Source organism: Mesoplodon bidens, assembly GCF_964165515.1.
Source record: "Mesoplodon bidens genome assembly, chromosome: 5".
In the NCBI taxonomy this organism is placed as follows: domain Eukaryota; kingdom Metazoa; phylum Chordata; class Mammalia; order Artiodactyla; family Ziphiidae; genus Mesoplodon; species Mesoplodon bidens.
In genome coordinates, this window is record NC_138161.1 from 96618912 (window position 1) to 96642372 (window position 23461).

Sequence of the window (23461 nt, forward strand, 5' to 3'; positions counted from 1 at the left end):
TCTCTTTTCCTCCTGGTTTTAGTTAGGTACATTTAATGGGATGTGCACCAGCAAAGATACATCAAAAGAGAGAGAGGCTGGGTTATTTATCCCTCTGAAAGGTTTCCATGGACTGGACTTTCACCCTCAACTAAATGCCACAGCTCCTTATAGCAGCAGGCCATTGTTATGACACCCAGATTTTTGTACTATCTCCCTACATCCTGCCCCTACACTTTATAAATTGCCACCTTATGAAATGAGAGTAACTACGAAAAAAAGGAAAATTTGAATTACATGCTTAAAAAGCCAGTTGTTCTTTTGTTGGGTGTGGCAAGAAGAGGTCTCCTGTAGACATCCTTATCCCCATCCTGGTTCCTTTTCGGGGGCTGATTAAATAGCGTTTACAGTGTTTACACATATTTGAGCTGACTTCAAGGAAACAAGCAAGGACCTGACTACGTCATCTCAGGAAAGAGTTCTACTAATGTCTAAAATAATTGGGGGATGAAGAGTGGAGTGGAAGAGTGGCAAAGAATCACCAAGGGGGCCAACCTTCTTTTACTATTTTGAGAGACAGGAGATTTTCAAGCTCAGCAAGCCTCCCATTCTGAAGTACACCCTAATTAAAGTAAATAGAATTTTTAAATGAACCAAACCCAGTTAGGCAGTAGGAGCTAACATTTCTCTTCAATTATTATACAAGGTCACATCTCACAGCTGTGTACTAGACACCTTCTCCTTTATCTGTCTTCCCATTCACTGCCTTTCTCTGAGTACTCAAGAACAGAGAAACCCCAGACCATCGACGGTCTGAGCCAGTCCAAACCTTCTTAGCCAGTCTCTCTTGCCCTGTGCACAAACAGATGCTATTATACCACATGGCCAACTCAAAACATGGAGCTGAGAGATAGCAAAGGTGGCAGTTGAAGACAGAGACACACAGGGAGAGGGTCGTGCATTTTTTAATGCTAATTCTGTAGCCAGGCTGATACTTCTTGGCAGTTTATAAACTTGTGATATGACTATTTAGACTATTGTACATCTGAAAATGGAGAATTGCTACTATCTTCATAACAAAAGAAACTGTCCCTGCCAATAATGTCATGTTTATCCTAAGAAAAGTTGTGGGTTTTGAGGGTGGGGGTAAGGGAGATAAGATGTAGCAAATGAAATATGCTATAATTTTTATGTAAATGCTGCTAAAGGAAAGGTCTGGTAAAACTATACTACAACTCAAACACAGATATCATAATGCATGTCAGTCTAAAAGTAGGATGGAAAAAATTTTTTGATGTTTTTTAAAATATAACTTATGGGGCGTCCCTGGTGGCGCAGTGGTTGAGAGTCCTCCTGCCGATGCAGGGGACATGAGTTTGTGCCCCGGTCCGGGAAGATCCCACATGCCGCGGAGCTGCTGGGCCCGTGGGCCATGGCCGCTGAGCCTGCGTGAACAGAGCCTCTTCTCTGCAACGGGAGAGGCCACAACAGTGAGAGGCCCAAGTACAGCCAAAAAAAAAAAAAAAAAAAAAAAAATATATATATATATATATATATATATATTTTATGGTACATTCAAGGAATGCATCTGCATCTGAAGGCTTGGAAATCTATATAATGTTTGTTAGATAATTCATAATAAGTATAATGTATATATAATAATATTAACACACCTCTTTCAGAAGTGGAAAGATTTGTGATAAATATAATGACATGGAAGATTTGAATATAAAAATAAACTAAATTTCATAAATGTATATAAAATGTTTCACCTCTCAAATACATTTGACTTCTTATGTATATTCTTCTTTTTTTTGGTTTTTATTTTTATTTATTTTTTACATTTTTATTGGAGTATAATTGCTTAACAATGGTGTGTTAGTTTCTGCTTTATAACAAAATGAATCAGTTATACATATACATATGTTCCCATATCCCCTCCCTCTTCTGTCTCCCTCCCACCCTCTCTATCCCACCCCTCCAGGCAGTCACAAAGCACCGAGCTGATCTCCCTGTGCTATGCGGCCACTTCCCACTAGCTATCTATCTTACGTTTGCAGTGTATATATGTCCATGCCTCTCTTTTGCTTTGTCAAAGTTTACCCTTCCCCCTCCCCATATCCTCAAGTCCATTCTCTAGTAGGTCTGTGTCTTTATTCCTGTCTTACCCATAGGTTCTTCATGACATTTTTTTTTCTTAAATTCCATATATATATCTTAGCATACGGTATTTGTCTTTCTCTTTCTGACTTACTTCACTCTGTATGACAGACTCTAGGTCTATCCACCTCATTACAAATAGCTCAATTCCGTTTCTTTTTATGGCTGAGTAATATTCCATTGTATATATGTGCCACATCTTCTTTATCCATTCATCTGATGATGGACACTTAGGTTGTTTCCATCTCTGGGCTATTGTAAATGGAGCTGCTATGAACATTTTGGTACATGATTCTTTTTGAATTATGGTTTTCTCAGGGTATATGCCCAGTAGTGGGATTGCTGGGTCATATGGTAGTTCTATTTGTAGTTTTTTAAGGAACCTCGATACTGGTCTCCATAGTGGCTGTACCAATTCACATTCCCACCAGCAGTGCAAGAGTGTTCCCTTTTTTCCACACCTTCTCCAGCATTTATTGTTTCTAGATTTTTTGATGATGGCCATTCTGACTGGTGTGAGATGATATCTCATTGTAGTTTTGATTTGCATTTCTCTAATGATTAAAGATGTTGAGCATTCTTTCATCTGTTTGTTGGCAGTCTGTATATCTTCTGTGGAGAAATGTCTATTTAGGTCTTCTGCCCATTTTTGGAATGGGTTGTTTGTTTTTTTGTTATTGAGCTGCATGAGCTGCTTATAAATTTTGGAGATTAATCCTTTGTCAGTTGCTTCATTTGCAAATATTTTCTCCCATTCTGAGGGTTGTCTTTTGGTCTTGTTTATGGTTTCCTTTGCTATGCAAAAGCTTTTGAGTTTCATTAGGTCCCATGTGCTTATTTTTGTCTTTATTTCCATTTCTCTAGGAGGTGGGTCAAAAAGGATCTTGCTGTGATTTATGTCATAGAGTGTTCTGCCTAAGTTTTCCTCTAAGAGTTTGATAGTTTCTGGCCTTACATTTAGGTCTTAAATCCATTTTGAGCTTATTTTTGTGTATGGTATTAGGGAGTGATCTAATCTCTTACTTTTACATGTCCCTGTTCAGTTTTCCCAGCACCACTTATTGAAGAGGCTGTCTTTTCTCCACTGTACATTCCTGCCTCATTTAACAAATATAAGGTGACCATACATGGGTGGGTTTATCTCTGGGCTTTCTCTCCTGTTCCATTGATCTATCTTTCTGTTTTTGTGCCAGTACCATACTGTCTTGATTATTGTAGCTTTGTAGAATAGTCTGAAGTCAGGGAGCCTGATTCCTCCAGCTCCATTTTTTGTTTTCAAGATTGCTTTGGCTATTCGGGGTCTTTTGTGTTTCCATACAAATTGTGAAATTTTTTGCTCTAATTCTGTGAAAAATGCCAGTGGTAGTTTGATAGGGATTGCATTGAATCTGTAGATTGCTTTGGGTAGCAGAGTCATTTTCACAATGTTGATTCTTCCAATCCAAGAACATGGTATATTTCTCCATCTACTTGTATCATCTTTAATTTCTTTCATCAATGTTTTATAATTTTCTGCACACATGTCTTTTGTCTCCTTAGGTAGGTTTATTCCTAGATATTTTATTCCTTTTGTTGCAATGGTAAATGGGAATGTTTCATTAATTTCTCTTTCAGATTTTTCATCATTAGTATATAGGAATGCCAGAGATTTCTGTGCATTAATTTTGTATCCTGTTACTTTACCAAATTCAATGATTAGCTCTAGTAGTTTTCTGGTAGCATCTTTAGGATTCTCTATGTATAGTATCATGTCATCTGCAAACAGTGACAGCTTTACTTCTTCTTTTCCAATTTGGATTCCTTTTATTTCCTTTTCTTCTCTGATGGCTGTGGCTAAAACTTCCAAAACTATGTTGAATAACAGTGGTGAGAGTGGGCAACTTTGTCTTGTTCCTGACCTTAGTGGAAATGGTTTCAGTTTTTCACCATTGAGAATGATGTTGGCTGTGGGTTTGTCATATATGGCTTTTATTATGTTGAGGAAAGTTCCCTCTATGCCTACTTTCTGAAGGGTTTTTATCATAAATGGGCGTTGAATTTTGTCGAAAGCTTTCTCTGCATCTATTGAGATGATCATATGGTTTTTCTCCTTCAATTTGTTAATATGGTGTATCATGCTGACTGATTTGCATATATTGAAGAATCCTTGCATTCCTGGAATAAACCCCACTTGATCATGGTGTATGATCCTTTTAATGTGCTGTTGGATTCTGTTTGCTAGTGCTTTGTTGAGGATATCTGCATCTATGTTCATCAGTGATATTGGCCTCTGGTTTTCTTTCTTTGTGGCATCCTTGTCTGGTTTTCGTATCAAGGTGATGGTGGCCTCGTAGAATGAGTTTGGGAGTGTTCCTCCCTCTGCTATATTTTGGGAGAGTTTGAGAAGGATAGGTGTTAGCTCTTCTCTAAGTGTTTGAAAGAATTCGCCTGTGAAGCCATCTGGTCCTGGGCTTTTGTTTGTTGGAAAATTTTTATCACAGTTTCAATTTCAGTGCTTGTGATTGGTCTGTTCATATTTTCTATTTCTTCCTGATTCAGTCTTGGCACATTGTGCATTTCTAAGAATTTGTCTATTTCTTCCAGGTTGTCCATTTTATTGGCATAGAGTTGCTTGTAGTAATCTCTCATGATCTTTTGTATTTCTGCAGTATCAGTTGTTACTTCTCCTTTTTCATTTCTAATTCTATTGATGTGAGTCTTCCCCCTTTTTTTCTTGATGAGTCTGGCTACTGGTTTATCAATTTTGTTTATTTTCTCAAAGAACCAGCTTTTAGTTTTATTGATCTTTGCTGTCCTTTCCTTCATTTCATTTTCATTTATTTGTGATCTGATATTTATGATTTCTCTCCTTCTGCTAACTTTGGGGTGTTTCTGTTCTTCTTTCTCTAAGTGCTTTAGGTGCAAGGTTAAGTTGTTTATTCGAGATGTTTCCTGTTTCTTAAGGTGGGATTGCATTGCTATAAACTTCCCTCTTGGAACTGCTTCTGCTGCATCCCATAGGTTTTGGGTCATTGTGTCTCCGTTGTCATTTGTTTCTAGGTGTTTTTTTATTTCCTCTTTGATTTCTTCAGTGATCACTTCTTATTGAGTAGTGTATTGTTTAGCCTCCATGTGTTTGTATTTTTTACAGATCTTTTCCTGTAATTGATATCTAGTCTCATAGCGTTGTAGTCAGAAAAGATACTTGATATGATTTCAGTTTTCTTAAATTTACCAAGGCTTGATTTGTGACCCAAGGTATGATCTATCCTGGAGAATGTTCCATGAGCACTTGTGAAAAATGTGTATTCTGTTGTTTTCGGATGGAATGTCCTATAAATATCAATTAAGTCCATCTTGCTTAATGTATCATTAAAAGCTTGTGTTTCCTTATTTATTTTCATTTTGGATGATCTGTCCATTGGTGAAAGTGGGGTGTTAAAGTCCCCTACTATGAATATGTTACTGTCAATTTCCCCTTTTATGGCTGTTAGTATTTGCCTTATGTATTGAGGTGCTACTATGTTGGGTGCATAAATATTTACAATTGTTATATCTTCTTCTTGGATCGATCCCTTGATCATTATGTAGTGTCCTTCTTTGTCTCTTCTAGTAGTCTTTATTTTAAAGTCTATTTTGTCTGATATGAGAATTGCTACTCCAGCTTTCTTTTGGTTTCCATTTGCATGGAATATCTTTTTCCATCCCCTTACTTTCAGTCTGTATGTATTTCTAGGTTTGAAGTGGGTCTCTTGTAGACAGCATATATATGGGTCTTGTTTTTGTATCCATTCAGCCAATCTGTGTCTTTTGGTGGGAGCATTTAGTCATTTACAGTTAAGGTAATTATCGATATGTATGTTCCTATTCCCATTTTCTTAATTGTTCTGGGTTCGTTATTGTAGGTCTTTTCCTTCTGTTGTGTTTCTTGCCTAGAGAAGTTCCTTTAGCATTTGTTGTAAAGCTGGTTTGGTGGTGCTGAACTCTCTCAGCTTTTGCTTGTCTGTAAAGATTTTAATTTCTCCATCAAATCTGAATGAGATCCTTGCTGGGTAGAGTAATCTCGTTTGCAGGTTTTCCTCCTTCATCACTTTAAATATGTCCTACCAGTCCCATCTGGCTTGCAGAGTTTCTGCTGAAAGATCAGCTGTTTACCTGATGGGGATTCCCTTGTGTGTTATTTGTTGTTTTTCCCTTGCTGCTTTTAATATGTTTTCTTTGTATTTAATTTTTGACAGTTTGATCAATATGTGTCTTGGCGTGTTTTTCCTTGGATTTATTCTGTATGGGACTCTCTGTACCTCCTGGACTTGATTAACTATTTTTTCCCATATTAAGGAAGTTTTCAACTATAATCTCTTCAAATATTTTCTCAGTCCCTTTCTTTTTCTCTTCTTCTTCTGAAACCCCTATAATTCGAGTGTTGGTGTGTTTAATGTTGTCCCAGAGGTCTCTGAGACTGTCCTCAGTTCTTTTCATTCTTTTTTCTTTCTTCTGCTCTGCAGTAGTTATTTCCACTATTTTATCTTCCATGTCACTTATCCGTTCTTCTGCCTCAGTTATTCTGCTATTGATCCCATCTAGAGTATTTTTTATTTCATTTATTGTGCTTCTAATCGTTACTTGATTCATCTTTAGTTCTACTAGGTCCTTGTTAACTCTTTCTTGCATTTTATTTATTCTATTTCCAAGTTTTTGGATCATCTTTACTATCATTATTCTGAATTCTTTTTCAAGTGGACTGCCTATTTCCTCTTCATTTATTAGGTGTGGTGGGTTTTTATCTTGCTCCTTCATCTGTTGTGTGTTTTTCTGTCTTCTCATTTTGCTTATCTTACTGTGTTTGGGGTCTCCTTTTTGCAGGCTGCAGGTTCGTAGTTCCCGCTGTTTTTGGTGTCTGTCCCCAGTAGCTAAGGTAGGTTCAGTGGGTTGTGTAGGCTTCCTGGTCGAGGGGCTAGTGTCTGTGTTCTGGTGGATGAGGCTGTATCTTGTCTTTCTGGCGGGCAGGTCCATGTCTGGTGGTTTGTTTTGGGGTTTCTGTGGACTTTTTATGATTTTAGGCAGCCTCTCTGCTAATGGGTGGCATTGTGTTTCTGTCTTGCTAGTTGTTTAGCATCTAAACATCTAAAAGGTGTCCAACACTGTAGCTTGCTGGTCGTTGAGTGAAGCTGGGTGCTGGTGTTGAGATGGAGATCTCTGGAAGATTTTCGTTGTTTGATATTATATGGAGCTGGGAGGTCTCTTGTGGACCCGTGTCCTGATATTGGCTCTCCCACCTCAGAGGCACAGCACTAAGTCCTGGCTGCAGCACCAGGAACCTCCTCAATTTGGGATGATTTGTTGTCTATTCATGTATTCCACAGATGCAGGGTACATCAAGTTGATTGTGGAGCTTTAATCCGCTGCTTCTGAGGCTTTTGGGAAGTCTGAGGTCTTCTGCCAGCGTTCAGTAGGTGTTTTGTAGAGCTGTTCCACGTGTAGCTGTATTTCTCGTATATCTGTGGGGAGGAAGGTGATCTCCACGTCTTACTTTTCTGCCATCTTCCCCGGACGTCTCCTTATGTCCATTCTTAAAACCCTACCATGTATAATTTCCTAAAAGTAAAATCTATATTTATCACTCAATAAAAATGGAAATAATTAAAAGGTGACCAGAAGAAAATGTTAACTACTTGGGAATTAAGATTCATGCTTCTGCAACTGACAAAGGATTAATCTCCAAAATATACAAGCATCTCATGCAGCTCAATATCACAAGAACAAACAACCCAATCCAAAAATGGGCAGAAGACCTAAATGACATTTCTCCAAGAAGACATACAGATGGCCAACAAATATATGAAAATATGCTCAATATCACTAATCATTAGAGAAATGCAAATCAAAACCACAATGAGGTATCCCCTCACACCGGTCAGAATGGCCATCGTCAAGAAACCTACAAACAGGGGCTTCCCTGGTGGCGCAGTGGTTGAGAGTCTGCCTGCTGATGCAGGGGACACGGGTTTGTACCCTGGTCTGGGAAGATCCCACATGCCGCGGAGCGGCTGGGCCCATGCGCCATGGCTGCTGAGCCTGTGCGTCCGGAGCTTGTTCTCTGCAATGGGAGAGGCCACAAAAGTGAGAGGACCACGTACCGCAAAAAAAAACAAAAAAAACAAAAAAAAACAATCTACAAACAATAAATGCTGGAGAGGGTGTGGAGAAAAGGGAACCCTCTTTCACTGGTGGTGGGAATGTAAATTGATACAGCCACTATGGAGCAAAGTATGGAGGTTCCTTAAAAAACTAAAAATATAACTACCATATGACTCAGCAATCCCACTACTGGGCATATACCCTGAGAAAACCATAATTCAAAAGAGTCATGTTTCACAATGTTCATTACAGCACTATTTACAATTGCCAGTACATGGAAGCAACCTAAATGTCCATCAACAGATGATGGATAGGGCTTCCCTGGTGGTGCAGTGGTTGAGAGTCCTCCTGCCGATGCAGGGGACACGGGTTCATGCCCCGGTCCGGGAAGATCCCACATGCTGCAGAGAGTCTGGGCCTGTGAGCCATGGCCGCTGAGCCTGCGCGTCCGGAGCCTGTGCTCCGCAATGGGAGAGGCCACAACAGTGAGAGACCCACGTACCACAAAAAAAAAAAAAAAAAAAAAAAAAACAGATGATGGATAAAGAAGGTGTGGCACATATACACAATGGAATATTACTCAGTCATAAAAAGGAACAAAATTGAGATATTTGTAGTGAGGTGGATGGACATAGAATCTGTCATACAGAGTGAAGTAAGTCAGAAAGAGAAAAACAAATACCGTATGCTAACACATATATATGGAATCTAAAAAAGCAGTACTGATGAACCTAGTGGCAGGGCAGGAATAAAGATGCAGATGTAGAGAACAGACTTGAGGGCACAGACGGGAAAGGGGAAGCTGGTATGAAGTGAGAGAGTAGCACTGATGTATATACACTACCAAATGTAAAATGGATGGCTAGTGGGAAGCTGCTGCATAGCACAGGGAGATCAGCTCGATGCTTTGTGACTACCCAGAGGGATGGGATAAGGAGGGTGGGAGGGAACCTCAAGAGGGAGGGGATATGGGGATATATGTATACATATACCTGATTCACTTTGTCATACAGAAGAAACTAACACAACATTGTAAAGCATTTATACTCCAATAAAGATGCGGAAAACACCAAAAGTTTACATACCACACACACACACAAAATAATAAAGGTTATACTCCATTAAAAAAGAAGATTCATGCTTCTACATAACTGTTAGATCAAAGAAGAAATTAAAACTGAAAGTTTCTAGAAAGCATGGAAAGATGAACCCTTCACACTATTTATTAAGCCAATGAACATTTACTGAACACCTGCAATGGCAAAGAAAGCACTTTGCCAAGCATGAAAGGATGTGAAGAAAAATGTGACAGTCTTCCAACGTCAGGCCAGCACAGACTCTAGTGGAAATATATGCTAAGGACTGTGGGAATCCAGAAGAAAGAATCATTAATTCCAACTGATCAGAATACAAAAGAAAAAAAATTGCACTTGAATAAATCACTTCTTGGGGAATGTGCTGGTTTTGGTTAGATAGCGAAAGTGAAGGGAAGCAGACATTCCATGCTGCAAGAAGGCACAAAGACACAGAGGCATGAATGTGGAATGGGTGAAACATAGAAGTACAACTAAACTTCTTAGAAGTTGAGTCCGTGATAGTAAGATTAAAGATTAAAATAAGTTGTGGATGGCCTTAGATCCTCAAGCTTTAAAGTGCAAAGCTCTTGGAGGTCTTAAAAAGAAGATTCTGATTCAGTAGGTAAAGGGTAGGGTCTGAGATTCTGCACTTTAAAACAAGCTCTCAGATCATGACAGTAATGCTGGTGTGGACAGTACTTTGATCTGCAAGGTAATAAAGGATTCAAGGGTGGAAATCATGGAGATTTAGTGTCCTTAAAGAAAGGCAATGTAATGTAGCCATTAAAATACAGTCTTTGTAATCAGACAGATAGGATTTAAATTACACTTGCTTCACTTATTAGTTGTGTAACCTTTGGCAATTTACCTTTGGAGGCTTAGGTTCCTCATTTATAAAGTGAGAAAATAATTATTACCTCAAAGTATTGTTATGACTACATGAGATAATGATTGTAAATAACTTGCAAAATACAAATACGCAGCAAAAAGTAAATACTCAATATGTGGTAACATTACTTCCTGAAGCCTATAATATGAGAGGACTCCTTTCCTCTGCTGTTCTTCTTAAGCATAAAATCACTAATTTTTTTTCTTTTCCTTTTTTTTTTTTTTTTTTTCTTTTTCTTGCGGTATGTGGGCCTCTCACTGCTGTGGCCTCTCCCGTTGCGGAGCACAGGCTCGGGACGCGCAGGCCCAGCGGCCATGGCTCACGGGCCCAGCCGCTCCGCGGCATATGGGATCCTCCCAGACCGGGGCACGAACCCGTATCCCCTGCATCGGCAGGCGGACTCTCAACCACTGCGCCACCAGGGAGGCCCTTCTTTTCCTTTTTTTTCTTCTTTTATATGCTAGGTCTTTTCTTCATACTGTGTAACTCCCAAAAGAATCATTTAAAAACAAAAGCTATTAGATGCTTACTATATCTTCACACTATTGGAATTATTCTAAATTAGAGCTAAACTCAAAGCTTTCTTTGAGGTTTTTAATTTTTTTAATTGAAATATAACTGACATACAACAGTGTATTAGTTTTAATTGTACAATATAATTGATATATTTACATGCAAAATGATTACCAACAATAAATTTAGTTAATATCCATAGCCACACTTAGTTACAAATTTTTTTCTTGCCATAAGAACTTTTAAGGTCTACTCTCTTAGCAACTTTCAAATATATTATACAATACAGTATTATTAACTACAGTTACCACACTGTACATTAATCACTGACTTTTCTAAACAGTCTGCTATGTGTTGGTACTTCCACGTTGCCTCCAGGAACAGACAGATAATAGAAAGGGAAAAACAAGGGGCAGGTACATGGTTAGAAGTTTTTAAATGGTTAAAACCTTTAAAGAGAAGCAAAAAGTGTATACTGAGATACTATAAACTATTGAAAAGATTAAGAAGTTATGGTGCAATTTGTTTTTTTGGCCAAACTGCATTGTTTGCAGGATCGTTGTTCCCCAACCAGGGGATCAAACCCAGGCCTGGAAGTGAAAGCACCATGTCCTAACCACTGGATGGCCAGGGAATTCCCAGTTATGGTGCAAATATAGACATCAACTAATTACTGTTCTGCTTAAAACAAAGATGATAGGGAGGAAGTGATTAATTTCAGAAATTCCCAAAAAGGAAATGTATTCAGTGAATCTCAAAAAGGTAGGTTTGATGGAATAAACAAATAGGTTGTCAAGTTTGTGATGCAAAACACAGATAAGAAATGCCAATTACAGGCCAATGATTTTGCTAAAAGGGAGTGAAATTACTAAGGAAATAAATATATCAGAATTACAGTTTTAGGACTGTGTCATATTTTTTTGTGAAAATCAATTGGCTTTGAAAAGAACTAGCCATATTCAGAAACTTCCAGTTATGTTTAAGAAATCCCAATCTCAATCCCTACCAATGAGTCATTTTTTGTTTCCTTTATTAAATTAATTCTTAGATAGACAATGTCAACTAGATACAAATAATTTTTATATACCATCATTTGTAACTGTACTTAAGGCAAAAAAAAATCTATCATTGTGGAGTCTACCAGAGTACATAGGCAACTATGGGTCACAATTTTGTTAATGTGCTAGACAAACCCTGCCCTAAAATTCGTTTTGAATACAAAATAGAATTAGAGATTGATACCTTGTGTGGTTGTGCGAATTCAAGAAAAACATTTGTGTCTGACTTTGTTTTAGACTAGTTGGAAATCACAGGAGAAACTGGAAGTAAACTTCTTGCAAGATGAAACATACAAATGTTGGAAGTGATTCAATTCAAAATACATTTATGGGGGATCTTTCAGGTGCCAGATCCCTCATGGAATTCACGGAAACTTAGCCAATGCTGATGTAATGGATGGGGGTGGATAGAAAATAAATTCATAGGAAAAAGAGCCCCTTTTATTGTTCTATGTTGGTGACATAGATATAAGGATAAATAATACTTAGTATTCAGTCCAATTTTTCATAAAGGAACCCTTTATAACAAGGAAGCAGTTCTTTCACAAAGTTTGAGATTCCATTCCCAACAGGCTAGAGACCTTGCAGAGAAAAATAACCAAAATATGAGACTAGTCTCAAATTCTAATATTTTTATCAGTTGAAGTTCAGAGCTGATCTCCTCGTCTCTTCAAACATTATATCAGTGATTGATCCAGCCAAATAAAACTCCCAACATCCAATAGCCCCATCTTCTTTGCTTCTCTCTTTTCCCCTCTTCAAGTATGTTCCCCGAATCCAAATTTTCTTTCTGGTAATATGTGAGTCTGCCAGGATGATTTTCTCCTACATCTAATTCTACTCTCACCAGAGATATTATGTCATTAATTTTATTACTGTCACTAATACTAAAAAGGAAGAGAAGGAGGCAGAGGGAGAGGAGAAGGAAGAGGACAAAGAAGAACGTTTATTGAACACTTACCACGTTCCTGGCATTGTCTTTTTTTTTTTTTTTTGGACCACCCTGGTCAACTTGCGGGATCTTAGTTTCCCTACTAGGGATCGAACCCATGCCCTCAACAGTGAAAGCACGGAGTCTTAACCACTGGACCACCAGGGAATTCCCCATCTCATTTAATTTTCACTAAAATAAATCAAAACTTGCTATAATTAACTCCATTTATAGATGACAAAGCTAAAGCTTCAAGAGGTTAGGTGCCCTGTGGGGGTGGGGGTGGTGTGATGAATTGGGAGATTGGGACGGACATGTATACACTAATATGTATAAAACAGATAACTAATAAGAACCTGCTATATAAAAAACTAAATTAATAAAATTAAACTTTTTAAAAAAAGAGGTTAGGTGCCTTGCCTGAGATCACACAGCTTGCAAGTACAGGGGCAGAATTGAAACAGACAGTCTAAGGCCAGATCCCACATGCTTAGTCCCTCCTCTTACTGCCTCCCTTAGAATCAACTGATGATGTTTGAGAGAAATGGGCAAGCCCAAGCCCAGGTCAGTTTGTATGTGAAGAAGCCAGGCTTCAATCCCTGGTCCTTTAACTACAAAGCCTATGGACTTAGCCACTACCTATCCCAGCTTCCTGCACTGTGTCTCCAGAAAATTGAATGTTTAAGCTATCTTAGAATAATCTGTCCATTTCTCTTTTTCATTTTGTTAACAAAACCAGAAACAAAGAATTCAGTCATTAATTGCAAATGTATAACCAGGATACTTACTGATTCCTCCAAAGTCTTTCCTCAGATAGCAAGCTTATTATTCCTCCCATTCCAAACACTAGGTCAGCCTAACTGTACTTTATCCTGAAAGTATCAGATCAGTCAATCCCTGTCAACATTAGTAAATCAATAGCAGTAGAATACTAAATTTTAAAAGACGAATGTTTGAATTTTCTTTACCCCTCAAAACATTGTAGACTATGTGGTGCAATTACTAAAAAATCTCAATTGAAATGTGGCAAGTGGGAAAACTAAATGCAGAGCTCCTGATATGATAAACTTCCTCCCAGCTTTATCATGATTGCTTATGACAACATGAATTTTGGATAATGATTTCCTTAACGTCAAAGCTTAAAAACCTTTTTTTATCAGAAAGCTTAACAATTTAGAAATAAGGGTGGGTAGGCCAAAGGCATTTCAGTTAATGCCAGAATTATTTCTGAATCTCTTATAACCTTCAAGAATTTATTATTTCTGATCTTAAGGCAGCTGCATGATTGGACACACCCAGCATTTCTTAACATATGTATTCTCCCTTTCAAGGTCTTCATTCTGTAGTCCTTTGATATTTACATGATTAATGAACCCTTTGGAAGGTCAGAAATGTCAATGAGCAAAGGCCAGATCATTCTATGATTTTTAGCCCCAGAATTAGTAGTGAAATCTAGATGACCTAGCAAATGTGTTTTGTATTGGTGCTCATAAGAGTAAAATGTTTTAATAATATTGTTTGTGACTGTGAATATGACTAGGCTATAATTTGAAGTCAGTATAACATCATTATCAAACAAAATTGTTCTTGAAACAAAATTCATCTTTGGTAAGACTTAAAAAATCTGGAGACAGTGTTAAGATACTGGCATATGTTTTTCTGTAGGTTTATTGGTAATTTGTATGTATTTTGTAAAATGTCTGTTCATATCTTTGTAAGAGTCTCTTGTTTTAAATCAATTAGAATCTTGATTTGATATATAATGGACAATGTTATTGTCTTTACAGTTAAGTGATAATTGATTTTTTAATTACATTTTCTGCATCATGAAAACCACTGACCAAAAATTTCACCAAGATGCAATAATATTTCAAATATTTTTCTTTGTCTGTTTAGGCCTGTCAATATTCTAAGAATCAGTGTAACAGCTCTCACTCTTCAGCAGTTTTTAATGTAAATAAATTATAATTCAATACTTTCATTATGATTAATTTATATAATAGCTATACAGCTAAACATGAGATTTCATGGACTAAGAAGAATTTATTGACATTTCTTAATCCAACCCAATTATTTCAAGTGAAAATGCTACTGTGAAAAATGTACAGAAAGCACAAAGGAAATTTTCAAGAGACCTATTAGAATCATTACTGGTATATCATTACTTTGACTAATATAGACAGAAAGCAAAATTGAAATAAATTTGAAAATATCTTCAAATTTGGGGCAATTTTTAAAATGTAAGTTTTTCTGAAATACATTCTTTACTAATTTTTTGACATTTACTGTTACTGTATATTTGTATTGTGCATGTATACACACACATGCACACACAGAGAAATATAACAGAATGTTCTCTCTAAATTAAAACTAATAAATGCTCAAACTGTTGATTATCAGAGAAATGAAAATCAAAACTACAATGAGGTATCACTGAACACCAGTCAGAATGGCTATCATCAAAAAGTCTACAAATAATAAATGCTGGAGAGGATGTGGAGAAAAGGGAACCCTCCTACACTGTTGGTGGGAATGTAACCACTAGGGAAAACAGTATGGAAGTGCCTTAAAAAATTAAAAGTAGAACTACCAGGGCTTCCCTGGTGGTGCAGTGGTTGAGAGTCCGCCTGCCGATGCAGGGGACACGGGTTTGTGCCCCTGTCCAGGAGGATCCCACATGCCACATAGCAGCTAGGCCCGTGAGCCATGGCCACTGAGCCTGCGCGTCCGGAGCCTGTGCTCCGCAGCGGGAGAGGCCACAACAGTGAGAGGCCCACGTACCGCAAAAAAAAAAAAAAAAAAAAAAAAAAAATACAAGTACCATATGATCCAGCAATTCAACTCCTGGGTATATATCTAGAAACAACAAAAACTCTAACTTGAAAAGGTACATACACCCCAGTGTTCATAACAGCACTACTTACAACAGCCAAGACATGGAAGCAACCCAAATGCCCATCAACAGATGACCGGCTTAAGAAAATGTGGTATACATATATATACACAATGAAATATTACTCAGTCATAAAAAAGATGGAAATATTGCCATTTGCAGCAATATGTATGGACCTAGAGAATATTATACTTAGTGAAATAGGACAAAGAAAGACAAATATTTATATGTGAATCTAAAAAATAATATAAATAACTCTATATACAAAATGGAAACAGACTCACAGACATAGAAACAAATTCATTGTTACCAAGGTGCGGGGAACAAATTAGGAACAAGGGATTAACAGATTCAACCTACTATACATAAGGTAGATAAGCAACAGAAATTTACTGTATAGCACAGGGAATTATAGCCCTTATCTGGTAATAACAGATAATGGAATATAATCTGAAAAGAAAAGAAGAATCACTATGCCATACACCTGAAACTAACACAATATTATAAATCGACTATACTTCAATATAAAAAGTGATCTTGAAAAAATAATAATAAAATAAAGATAAATAAATAAAACTAATAAAAATTTATTTCAGGAACAAGATGAAACTAAACTTAAATGAGGAAGCACAACTCAGCACCACTCAAGTGGTTAGAATAGAAACTGCAAAAAAAAATCAGTAATTTTGCTAATGTCTAATCATGATGAAAATGATTCTAAATTTGATATTTTTAAGTTATTTATATTGACAGGAAATTGTCTAATTATATTGTCATAATTAAGTTTCAAAGTTTATAGAGAAATATTTTGTTTTATCAAAAAGGATGCTATTTGGTTATAAATAAAGGTAGTACCTATGAATGGCACAATGAACTATTTTGATAATACAGGGAAGAAAAGGCATATTACATTTTGCACTGAGGTTTTTGTTTTGGCTTTGGGGATTTTTTTTGTTTTACTTCTTAATGAAGGCACTGTACAGAAAGCTTCCTAGCTAGAATATGGTAAAGCTTCTCGTAATGACACAACTGATTAACTACTTTAAGTAAGAGGAAATCCTTTGTTCCAAGTAAGTTTAAACCCTGTTCTGGTTGATGATGAATCTCAAAATTCAAAAAACTCTTACTCTAGTTTACTCACTGAATATATTTCCCTTCAGATGAACTCACTATATAGTCTATTTTATTTATTTAAATAGCAGTCCTGAATCTTATTACTTATATTACAGATCCATCAATATTCTGTATCATCCCTATAACCTTACCCCAACTTTCTCCTCTGTAAGTTATAGGTCTGTGTTTTTTTCAATCTAATCTACAGTATCAGTAAGGAGACCTTGTGTCCAGTTTGCCTAGGACAATTCTCATTTACACCTAACATTGTATAATTGATAGCCCCTCCTTCCCTTTCACTTCAAAATAGTCTCAGTTTGGAAAATAATTTATATGGTCATGCAATGTATAAAGAGCAAAAGAACTTCAAGTATAGTCTTTGTAATGTTTGCCATTGTCACACTTTTTGACCAAACTAAGAAACTTAAGGCTTTCTAACGAACTTATATCAGTTTTTAGCTACTTAACAGGAATCATCTATTAATACTATTTAAATTTCATTCCTATTGATAAAGATCTCAGATTTTTCATGTTCCTTCAATGCCTTTACTTTAAAAAAAACTTGCAAACAATATTCTCTTGATAAGAATTAAAAAGAAAGAAAAAACTTTCTTTTTAAACTTTACCTAAGTAATGTGATACATTTTTTGAGAAACTAGAGAAGTTTCTGCCATAGTATGTAGGAATATCAATAAACTCATCTATGCTCCTTTCACTTAACAAGTATTGAGGATCAATATGCGGCAGTTACTCTGTTGAGCACTTTTTGGGGGTTGGTGGTGAGGAGGGAGTGGTGAAAGGGAAGAAATTTTAAATGAAATGTAGAAACTTCCAGTTACAAATCCCATTAAAATGACATTAGAGGAGACCATAGTAGACAAGGGATGTCAGCAAACTTTGGAAGAGGGAAAGCCAACAGAGGAATAGTAACTGACAAAATGACTAGAAGAAGTTGACATCTCAGTGCTTGCAGGGTTGGATAAGAAGAAACAAGTCAATTCCTCCCACAGAATTCAAGCATAGAGGCAACAGGAAGCTATTCGACCACGTTTCAGTATAGAGGATTCACATAAAGAAAGAGGAAGAAATGGAAACCCAGGGAAAAAGGGACCTCAAACAAGAGAGCAACAAAGGAAATCTCAGAATGACAGCTTACATCAAGGCCAAAGAATAGCCACTCAGGTTGCTGCAGGGGACAGAGACAATCAGGGGAGAGTTCTGCAGAGCTGAAAACAAAAAGGAACTGACAGAGTATTTAGAATTGTGTTTGAACATTTGAAAAACTTATTAATAGACTTGATAGATCTGATAAAGCATTTTTAAAAATTAGTAAAGGGCACATTAAAAATAACTCCCATTGTTCATAGCAGTACTATTTACAATGGCCAAGACATGGAAACAACCCGAGTACCACTGACAGACAATTGGCTTAAGAAGACGTACTATGTGTACACACACACACACACACACACACACACACACAGAGTGGAATATTACTCAGCCATAGAAAGGAATGTAATTTTGCCATTTGCAGCAACATGGATGAACCTAGAGGATATTATACTTAGTAAAGTAAGTCACACAGAGAAAAACAAATATTATATGATATAACTTATATGTGGCATCTAAAAAATAATACAAATGAATGTAAATGCAAAAGAGAAACAGACTCATAGATATAGAAAACAAAATTGTGGTTACCAAAGGGAAAGGGAAATGGGGAGGGATAAAATTAGGATTATGGGATTAACAGATACAAACTACTATATATAAAATATATAAGCAACAAGGATATACTGTATACAACAGGGAATTACATCCATTATCTTACAATAACCTATAATGGAATATAATCTGAAAAAATACTGAATCACTATGCTGTGCACCTGAAACTAAAACAATATTTTAAATCACCTATACTTCAATAAAAAAGGGAAGAAGAAGGCATGGCTCTGTAAAATAGATCTGAACTAGAGTTTAGGAAGCTTGAATGACTGTGCCAGCTTGGCAACTGTGTGGTTGTAACTTACTTGCTCAAGTAACTCTTTCCGATCCTCAATTTACTCATTTACAAACCAAGGAGACTGAGTTAGGTGATCTTTATGCTTCTAATCCTAAACTCTATTAGTTGGGTAATAGTCTTCAAAGCATTTCTATAGGTATCAATTTTGTTTCAGTATTACATTCAACAAGTTTGTAATAAGCATCTTCTATGTGCCAAACAATGTTCTGAGTGATTGAGGTGCATCAATGAACAAACCAAATGAAGATTCTTGCCTTCATGGGACTTATGTTTTAGCTTACATCCTGTGAGATAAATATTATTTACATTTTACATAGGAAAAGGTTTAACATCAGATGTAGGCAATTGCCCTAGATAGGTTAGTAGTAAGCAGAGTTAGGATTCAGACTCAGGGCTTCTGATTCACAAATTGTGCTCTTTCCATACTAAACACATTGCAAAGGACATAATTCAACAGGGAAACAATTTTGAGAAAAAGAGAAGCTACTGCTAACTCAGATAGCTATGGCTATTAGATAATGTTATCATATGCTCTTATTCGGGGTCTTTGATGATGCTGATCATTTTTTTAAAGAAATGAAAACCCTAATGGCACTAAATAAGGAATAGGTCTTATGAAACAGATGGCTTAGCAGCTGGTAGATTGCTCCTTTTCTTCTTGGCACCTCCTGCTGAAATAATGTGATATGCAGGATGGTTAGGTATGTTTGACTTCTTGGGTCTTAACTAGTAGATATTTCTGGAACAGATGCTGTTTCCTTATCCTGAGCTCAATAAATTCACAAGTACAATCTGCAGCATTTCCTTTTCTGCCACTCTTGTTACACTGTGTCCAGTTTTATCAACTCTAATTAAAATATTTTACATTGAAATGTGGCCTAAAATAAGTCAGGAGTTTCAGAACAAGTAACCCAAAGAAATTATTGGAAGCCCCTGACTGCTCCCAATAGATGAATGGCAATCATAACTTTTAGGTAAGTCAATATTGCATTAAACATACCTTTGAAGCAGAAGAATTTATTAGGCAACAACAATGTGCAGACCACTGGGATAGGTACTGTGGGAGATATAAGGATGATGAGATGTGATCTTGGTCTTCAAGGATTTTACAGTATAGGAGGGACTTAAAAAAGCATACAAATCATTACAATGCAAGGCAGAGTCAGGTAATTGCTGTAAGGGTGGCTCAAAGAGTGAGTTTGGAAATTCAGAGGAAGGAAAACTCACTTCTCCTTGGCTGGTTTGTGATGTGCTGGAGCAAGGCAGAGTTAGGGTGAAAGAACTTGCTAAGGTAAGACTTTGCAGGATGATGAGGATTTCTACAACTAGATGTAATAGGGAGGGCTTTCCAGATAGCATGGTGTTAAGGGTGGAGGTGGGAATGTTTACAGAAAAGATAACTTTGACTAGAGCATATAAGGTATATGAATGAACTGGATAGTGATGGCCTTGCAAATCAAGGCAAGCGCTCCGAGCTTAGAAGAAGTTGTAATAGGGAATTATTGAAGGATTTTCTGCAAGAAGGTGACATGATCTATGCTTTGTTTCAGCAAGATTAGTTTCTCAGGAGCTGGGCTGGATTACAGAAGAGAGAAACAGAAGGCAGTGAGACCAATTAGCTGGTTCTTATTATAGTCCAGCTGGTCCTTATTATAGTCCAGAGAAGAGATAATGAGGGTCTGAAGTAGATCTGGTACTTGTTAGAGGAAGAAGGCAATGAATAGGAGAGTTGTTGAGGAGGTATTCACTATAATTTCCCCATTAAAAGGGGAAAAGTCTGTAGCTTTTGTAATAATTGCAAACTAAGGCTTGATCAGGGTTGCTAGTGACATTAACAAAATCACTAACTAAAACAGGAGCCCTAGAGTTGATTCTCTTTCCCCTAATTTCATAAATTTCTAGAGAGTTTTTATATTTTATATATATGTTATATATAATATATATATCTCCAAATGATTTTAGGGTCTCTTAAGCATTGATGTATTATTTAAGTCAAGCTAAAAAGTAGAAACCTAAAGCAGAATTCAAAATTAACTTTAAAAGATTTCATATTATGTAACGTAAGGTGCCCTCTGATTCTTCACTGTGATTATGTATGAACATACAGTGTCACAGAAAGTAGGTGTTATTAAATATTAATAGATTTTCCTCTAACCAATTTCTATCCAACAGAATTAATAAATACATTAAAAATAAACTGAATTTCTTATAGTATATGTCATGCAAGGGATTTTTAGAAAGCAAATCTCTATCTTTTAGGGCCTCCCTGGTGGTGCAGTGGTTGAGAGTCCGCCTGCTGATGCAGGGGACACGGGTTCGTGCCCCGGTCCGGGAAGATCCCACATGCCGCGGAGCGGCTAGGCCCGTGAGCCATGGCTGCTGAGCCTGCGCGTCCGGAGCCTGTGCTCCACGACGGGAGAGGCCACAACAGTGAGAGGCCGGCGTACCGCAAACAAACAAACAAAAAACTCTATCTTTTAGAAACAAATCCCTAAGTGAAAGCAAACACATAAATAAAAATATGCATAGAATGATATGTAATGGAATTCATGGAATGCCATTTTCTAACTTTTTAATATTATTTTAAGTATACGTCATCTCCTCTATAAAACTGTAAGTTTCCCAAGGGCAGAGTCAAAGTCTCCTTTTCGCAGCCTCATGGTATCTAGCACTGTGTTCTTAGCACAAAAATCACACAAGAGTTACTGATAAAGAAATGTCTAAGCCTCCACTTCACAAAGCACTCCATTGGTCCCTTAAAAATTAAGAAAATAAATAACTGGAAGATTCTTTAAAACTTATCCACCTTGTTATGTAAAATTGGATAAAATCTGGGCCTCAGGGTCAATTACCATCACCCAGATCTATCTCAGGCTGGATCAACATTTCTCAAGTAGGATCAGGACTGTGGTTTTTCATATTATTCTTCCTTCCTGCCTCATCATCTTTTCCCCTCCCCTAGGCCCCCATTATAGTTTTTAGAATAAATAATACAATATCAGCCAAGTATTTTCTTTTTCACAAACTGAAGTTTTCATTTTAGATGATCTTGTTTTTCCTTTTTTAGCTTGTCTTTCTCTGCCTTTATCATAACCTTTCCCTTTTACAAAGATCTCTGCCCTCATGGGAAGCGATCATAATATTTTGAACTATAAATGGAAAGCTAATATTATTATATTGCATTATGAAGCTTCTGCTGAAATTGCTGTTTTTGGGGAATTGAACCTATGCTGGGACTCTTTCTGTCTCTTCATAGCGGTTGTTGTATTAATCCTGGTAAAGGGCTATAGGCTTCCAACTCACCCATTTTAAATCTGTTTGTGTAACACTTTATATTTAGTGTCTTGAGCCTAGTGTAATTGCATTGAAATTGCCAGACACTGGGGGTGATAGATGGGCTGCCACCATTTAGTTTCCTACAGACTCTGATCCAAGGCCTTTAATTTGCTTGACAGTTCCTCTCTCACTTATGCCTTTGACCACATTGAGGACTAATAACAAAGAGGAGCATACCAAGCCCTCTTTACATGATGAATTTAGTGTGCACAGGTGACATGACATTAAAACAATAAAATGAAAATTAGAAATACAAAAAAAAAAATTTAAGTCCGGCTAGGCAGAGGAGTTACCCAATCCAGCACCTGTTTTCCCTCACAGCTGATTACATAACTGAGAAAATATTTAAGGTTTAGGAAATGTCCTTCAAAGCTTGAATTACTGATAGTTCCCATCTTTCAACTCAAAGAGTTGTTGAGGCCTTATCCATTTCCACAGGACCATTAGTTGAAGGTTCAAATTCTCTGTAGTATTCATATACAACCTTGTAATTTCTATGGGACCTCTATCTACACTGATGAAATATTTCAACTATGTATTCATTTTGCCTCAAAACTTTCCCATGAAAGGCATGAGAGTAGGCATAGTTCTCATTTTAAAGTTGAACAAATGACAAAACAAAGCATTAAATAACTCACAACAGTTCCTAACATAAGTAAGTAACAATAGTGCTGAACAGCTAGGCAGGGCTGTTTTCATGGGCTGACCTACCTTTCTTTTTACTTAAAACCTTAAGATGGTTTCACCTTCTTCTATGGCTCAGACTTTTGACTATGCTAAAATGTATAGCAGTGCAGAATAGCTATAGTTATTAAGAACGTGGGTCTGAAACTAGCCTACCTAGGTTCAAATCCCAGCCCTGCTATTTACTGGCCCTGGGAGCTTAGGCAACTGACTTACGTTTCCATGCCTCAGTCTCCCCTCTGTCAAATTAGAGTAACAACCTATTTATTTGTAAGCTTGTTGTGAAGAGTTAATACATATAAGATCCACATGTGATGTATGTAAAGTTCTTAAACAGTCCCTGACACATTGTACTGTTCACTTATTTTTTCTAATACAGCTAGCTTTATCATGAGGCAACTCACTTAAATATAAGTGATATCATAGGTTATATAATTTGGTAACTCCTGGCCCTTACTGAATTTCTGGCTAGTTGTCAGAAAATTGGATTACCTATTATCAGGGAGGTGAAGAAAACTTAGGCTTTTGATAATCTAAGCCATGCCTATGTAACCCAGGTATCATCTGAGTTCACAATGCCTTTGACTTTCTTTTTTTTTTTTTTAATACAGCAGGTCCTTATTAGTCATCAACTTTATACACATCAGTGTATACATGACAATCCCAAAGCCCAATTCATCACACCACCA